This window comes from Hibiscus syriacus, unplaced genomic scaffold, assembly GCF_006381635.1.
Source record: "Hibiscus syriacus cultivar Baekdansim isolate YM2019G1 unplaced genomic scaffold, ASM638163v2 tig00110050_pilon, whole genome shotgun sequence".
Classification (NCBI taxonomy): domain Eukaryota; kingdom Viridiplantae; phylum Streptophyta; class Magnoliopsida; order Malvales; family Malvaceae; genus Hibiscus; species Hibiscus syriacus.
In genome coordinates, this window is record NW_024062576.1 from 1,170,209 (window position 1) to 1,177,174 (window position 6,966).

Below are 6,966 nucleotides of genomic sequence, written 5' to 3' on the forward strand. Positions count from 1 at the left end.
TTCTTTTGTAAATTTATGCAAAAATCCCTTGAAGCTTTTCTATCAAGCCTGGATTTTCATATTCTCTTTGATTCACCAACATCATAGTATATTCTTCCAAATTAGAAGGGCGGGGAGGTCAAAAGGGATGAGAAAAAACAATATATTTTAATTTTATGCGAATAGAGTGATGGATATTATAGACTGAAGCAAGATAAGTCGAAAATTTAACTTGCTTTTTTCGATTTTGAGGGAAATCAAACTAAGAAGAAGAAAGAGAGTAGAAATAGAACTTATCAGTTCATGGAAAATGATGGTCGACGATGGCGAATGAAGGTATAGAAGGATTCCAACCATCAAGAAGAAAAGGTAAAAAAAGCCTTAAAATGCAACGTTTTGGTGTTGTCATTAGAAACTTAATGGTTTAATGATCAAGATATAAGTAATTAAAAAGTTTAGGGATGAAATTAAAAACTTTTAAAGTTGAGTGGCCAGAAGAGAACTGAAGGTAAAGTTTATTGACCAAATAAATAGTTTACCCTAAAATTATGAAAATCATTGCTCAAAAAATAATTTTCAAGAATTTTGTATATAAACTTATAGGATTTAGGGTTTAAAGTTTAGATCACTCGTAAAGTTGAGTGACTAAAATAAAAACACATAAAGTCGAGTGATTAAATTAATATTTCATCCTAAAATTTAAGATGATTTTTTAAAAACCAGCATTCTAAAAAGTAGAGTTTTAAGTTGTTATATATAAATTTAAAATTAATATTTAATATATTGATAATATAAAATTTTATGAATGATTATTAAATTAGATGATGTCATTGAATAAAGTTAATTAAGTGAATTTGTTTGATTTTTTTTCTTCTGATTATCGGTTATAAGTTGATTTATGGACTATCGATATATTAAATATAATTCATGAATTTATTTTAAGATTATCAATTATTTTAGTAATTTATTTGGTTGGTTGGTCAAGCTATTCATCTTTGTTATTTTGTATTTCTTTTAATTCATGGTTTTATACCTACTAGGAATACTCCCTTCATTCTCCTAGAGTCCTCATCTCTCTCCCTTCTTGATAGGTGTAACACCCCAATTTTCGGACTAGTAGTTTTTGGATTTCCCAAGAGATTTTTGGATCTCATGGAGTTCCTGGTTAAAGTCGTAGTGTCGAGTGTTGAATTCATTGGGGTGGATTTGATTCCAATTAGCCATAAAAAGGAGGATTTTAAATTATAAAAAGATGAGGTATGACCTATAGTGCGATTGTCCCATTTTTAAAAGATGAAGGCTTTTATCTCTTTCATCTCATTCTTCTCTTCATTTATTCATTTCTTTCTCATATCTCTCATTCTTCCTCTCCAAGTTCCATAACTCAAATGTAAGTTCTTGAGCCTTTTTCATACTTCAAATTTATCCATAGTCCCTCTAAGAATAATGTTTTTAGGATTCAAGCTTTGGGTTTCTTATTTTGCTAGAGCGAATGAAGGCTTTATCATCCAAGCCCTATAGGAGAGTGTTTGGTGGTTAAAGGAGCTTCATTTCAGGATTCTGACATCAAGGTATTGTATTTATAATCCTTTATGGTGTTAAGGCTTTCATATTCATGAAGTTTTGTTGATATTTAGGCTTTTAAGCATTTCTAGGGTTTATACTTGATTTCATGATTAGATGATAAAATTGAAATAAATAAGGTGTTTTTATGCCACTTTAAGACATCAAATAACTTCATAAAGCTTTAGCATATGTTTAGGAACCAAAATTAAGACCCTTGAAGTGATTTTTGGGTGTTTCTTGAGATTTACTAAGACATTTATGGGTTCGAGTATCGATACTAGATGAAATGGGTTAATTTTTGGGTTTCTATAAGGGGAGTATCGATACTCTAGGGAGAAGTATCGATACTGAGGGTAGCAATATCGATACTAGGGTAAATTTTGTATTCCAATAGCCGTTTTTGGTATTGATACTCAAAGGGGTATCGGTACTAACCTAGGATTATTGATACTGCACATAGAGTATCGATAATAATCATTTCAGATGGTTAGATTCGCCTTCATTAAGGTCCGTAAGAGCTAAGGATGATACGAAATGGTGAGACTTAGTCCGTGAGGGACTTAATTGTTCAAAGTGGTCGTCATAGGACTGGGTTAAAACCGAAGTAACCATACCAAGTGAAATACCTTTAGGTTTCTTCAATCGAACATGTATTAGTAATCGTGAACGAAGGATCATTCCGAAGGATGTTCCAGCGGGTGAGATGATGAACAACGTGACTAGTGTGATAGAGGAAAACGAGTACCCCATGAATACCTATAATCAAATATGTGTACGTTTCCCTACCATTTCAAGAGTGAACCGATGGAAAGTGCAATGAGAATGACTAGGGAGTCGTTGTCAATGAACTATACCCAAAGTGAGTGTTGGGATAGTTATAATATACCAAGTGGTAACAATGGTTATGAATTACCTTAAGAGCATAAACACTAAAATATTAAAAAGCTCTTGTTTAACGTTCTAGAAGAGAGAACGAATGAGATAATATTGAGTGAGGGAACGATCTTATCTACTTGTGTTATAATTGATAATAATGACAAGATAACCACATGATAATAATGTTACATGTGTGATAATAATAATATTATGAGGTAAGATTCCATAAGATTTATGCCTTTGTTTGCCACTCGGGAAACGATAAGGACACCTAAGTTACTTGTGTGTGTGAGTGACGATCATCCAATTGTTTGATAAATATCCTAATATATCCAAGTCAGTGAGAGAAATTTAGTCGCTATTTGAACATTATATTGATGCTATGTGACTCAGACACGTTTCGAGTACTATAGAGAAATAGACTAGCCTAGAAAGGTGTCGATGTTGTGTGACCTAGACCTAGCTTGAGGTAATAGGGAGACGTTGATGTTGTGTTACCCAGATCTCGCCTAAGCTTCTAGTATTAAGTAAATAGGGGTGTGAGTTCCATGATGCTATGTGACCTGAGGTACACAATGATGCTTACATGTTGTTTTATGATTTTACCCGACGTCTTTGTGATACTGGGTACTATCACTGTGTGTTGGATGATGATGCATTATAGGATGATACTTAGGTTAGAGACCTAATATACATTTACTATTGGTGAGACCCTTAGTAGATATTAAGGGAAGCGTGAGACTTACACTGGAGATGTAGAATTGTTGAACCTTAAGTAGGTAGTACTTGATTAGGACCATGAATGTATCTACTGCTTATTACCATGTATTCTAGCATTCTTTTATTTATGAGATTCATATGCTACTCTAGATTAGTGATTATAATACTAGGTTTTGTAAGCTCAACGTTAAGATATTTTTCGTTCGCACGTTAGTATATTGAGCTGTTCGAAGAGCACCGCAACAACAAGATTTCCAGCATTCCTCATAAAGTATTGTATGCTTACTTGTAGTGACATGTGTATTCATAGCACCCTTACTTATGTATTGTGATTTGTAAACTTTGAGTTTTATTAATTTTTTTTTAAATTGTGTCATGGAGATTTGATTTATAAAAAATGATTTTATTACTATTATTGATGTCTTTTACAAATATATGGTGTTTTAAATGAAAAAAGTGAACCACTTTGGTGGTTTCGTGTGACATTCAAATCATTCGGGCTTTAGGTCAGATTGGATTGGGGTTTTATATTTAGTGGTATCAAAGCATCAAATTGAGTCAGTCCTAGGACCTAGTTGTGAGTTATAGTAAGGTGTTAGTAAATACATACCTTATTTTGGGTTTCGAGTGTAGTCTCGTTAGTAAGATGGAGAGTAGTGTCTCTTATCCTTAAAATTTTAATAGGAAGTTCCTATATAGGGTAGAGGATAATAATGTTTCGATGTTTATGAGAGTCGTTAAGATGAACTTTAGAGATTTTGGCCTCCTCGCTTAGAGAGTATTGGACGTTTTCATAAAGCATAGATTGCTCAACCAGCTATTTTGAGTATGAAAACACCGTTAGAATCTCTAGAAGAGGGACCAAAGAGGTATAAGATAATCAAATTTTATGATTTATATGATGATGATATGTTTTTTGGTCGATCAATGGTTAAGAGATGCCATGAAGATTTTAAGGCAGTTTTACCTTACCCTGAGGTTAAACTAAAGTGCATCACTGCATTGCTCAAGGGTGATATTATTGATTCATGGAAGATTATAGAGATAGATCTACAACCATGTGTCTACCTAAGGTCAGTGTTTGAGGGAGTTTAGAGGTAAGTTTATCCGTGAAGTGTATATGGGTGTCTTGAGGATGTAGTTCTCTTAACTGGTTAAGGAGATTGTACGATGCTTAAGTATAAGAGATATTTTCTTTGCTTGATTCGATATGTTTTGGAATTGGTTTTAACTGAGTCCTTAAGGTGGAAAAGGTCATTTAAAGGGTTTCATATAAGTAATCGAACATAGTGGTGACATATTTTCCTAAAGTATTCTCTGAGTTGACACGATGGGTTAGGCCATGAAAAGAGTGTAAGACATAAGGATGAGTTTAGTAGATGATATCAAAAGGCGGAATAGGAGGAATTTAGTGTTGGTAGACTTATCTTTGTCGGTTAGCTAAGAGAGCCAGAGATTCTCGTGAGCAAAAGAGGGTGACATCAGTTCAGTCGTATTGATCGAGTCAGAGGTCGAAAGTAGGGACTCCTATGAGACCATTAACTTCATGGTCTGTGACAAGTGTAAATATTTCCAATAGAGTTTTAATGTATTCAGAGTATAAACATTATATAAAGTGGTATCAAGAGAGATTCTTGAGACTCTCAAGGATGTGTTTTGAAGGTGGATCTTTATAACATCTTGTGAGAGACTACCATAAACTGAAAAATGGTCCAAGTAGTCTAGCGTCCCAGAGAGCCTGCTCAAGAAGTGTCAGTGGTATGATCTAAAAGGAAAGTGAAAGATTAGGTTGACATGTTTCTAATATAGTTTCGTACATCCTATCTTGCCAGATCCGTGAGGTATATATAGAATGTTAATGTAGTGGTTTGGAAGTCAAGTATGAACAATTCCAGTTGATCACGTTGTACCAGTATACATGATTTTGTGCATTGTTTTGTGTAATACAAGTGAATTAAGTGGAAATAGTGTTCGGGTAGGATATCTTAGGGTAAGGATCCAATTGCCTAGTTAGCGGATCCTAATGGAATAGACAAAGTTATCTTAGACATTATTCGAGTGCTTGGGTCAGGCTTAGTAGTCGACCTAAGTGAGTTGTTAAGTTAGGAGTGCTTAAATCTTAGGGTTTTAGATTCAGAGGGGAGCATCCTTGTGGGTGTCAAGTTATATTTAAGACTATGATAACGCTTTTACATTGTTAGTTGAGGGTTCATATGACTGATCCCATAGAATTTTAGTAATCCTAAGTTTAACCTTCAAGGTAGAGATCTCCATGAGAGTGCTAAGAATGCCCAAGTTACTTTAGCTAGTTTAACGATCATCGTGTTTTCCAGAAAATATCAAAATATACTTCAGCTAGTGTTAAGGAACTTCAGTTTCTAACTAGGTGCAGATGCCTTTTTTACTCGGGAGGAGTCAGTTAGCAGGGTGTATGTTTTTATGCAACAATTTCAGATCTCACCTTATGTACTAAGGATATTATGGGTAAGATAGTGAATTACAAGTCACGGGGTGCAGAGAACCTTTGATCGTTTCTTGTTAAGTTGAGTGTTGACTCTAATGAGGTATTTGTTAGAAGAACTATTCACCCGAATGGTTCCATGAGATAATCTAAGTGGTTATTCAAGGATATGACTAAGGTTATGAGAGTGTGTGTCCACATCAAGAGTCGATCGTTTGTGCAACCATCTCCGTAGGGATTGAGTAATCCTAAGTTGGGATTTAGAGGTGTATATCATCAAGAAAATTCATTGTGACATAGGGTAGAGCGCATTACGGTTATTAATCGGGTGTGATGGATTACTTGAAACTTCTAAGAATCAAGCTGATGTGCTAATTATGTGGGGTTAATGAATGGATATCCCTAGCGTGAGTGTGTCTAGGCCTTATCCAAAGTAACTTTGTTTATAAACTCGTAGGGTGTAAGTCATGCGATGTTGTGTGACCCCAAACTACATAATAAAGTCTTCTTATATGGTTAAATAGGAGTTTAAGTTCTCGACCCCAAACTTCATCCTCATTATCTTTGTGTTCATAATAGAGAAAGATCTATATAAACACCCAGTTTCATGCGATGTTGAATAACTAGATGTATTTTAGTGCTTAAGGCTAAAGGAGGCCCAAAACCTCAAATATTTTCTTACTAGTATTAGTTGACCTCAAATAATAAGATTGTAGTAAGTGGTTACTTAGATACATAATCTAGTGATTTGTGCGTATTTGAACTGTAAGTAAAAATAGGGATAAATAAGGTAGCATGGATGAATATCAAATCAGAGTTGAGCAATGGAAGCATATAAATCAACACTTAGAAAGTCGAGAGTTGTCATCATATTTTTAGTGGATAGCATAGAGACTATGGATTGCAAGTGTCCATAAGATCTTGACAAGTAGTATGGTGAGTTACCTATGTTTAGTAAGAGAGAATTATTGATTTCAAACAGTCGATGCATCAATTGTCTCGAGTTAGATATTAAAAAGTTTAATAGTAATAGTTAAAATCATGTAGTAATGATGCCCTCGTAAAACATTTCAAGTATTTCGTATTGGAACGGTCGGAATGAGACTCAATGATTTTGGGCTTATTGAAAGTTCTTTGCTTAAGGTTTTACATAGGTAACATTATTTAGAAAATTGTAAATTGAGTTTGAAAGGTTATGAGTTGAATGTCATGTTGCGAGGGATTCTTTATCAAGGATCAGATTTGATAAGAGTTTAGTTGCTTCAAAATTTCTAAGTGATAGACCTAAAGGTGGATCGTTTTTCAATCAAACTATATTTTGTGGACGGAATTTCTTTTAAGAAGGGAAAAGTTGTAACACCCCA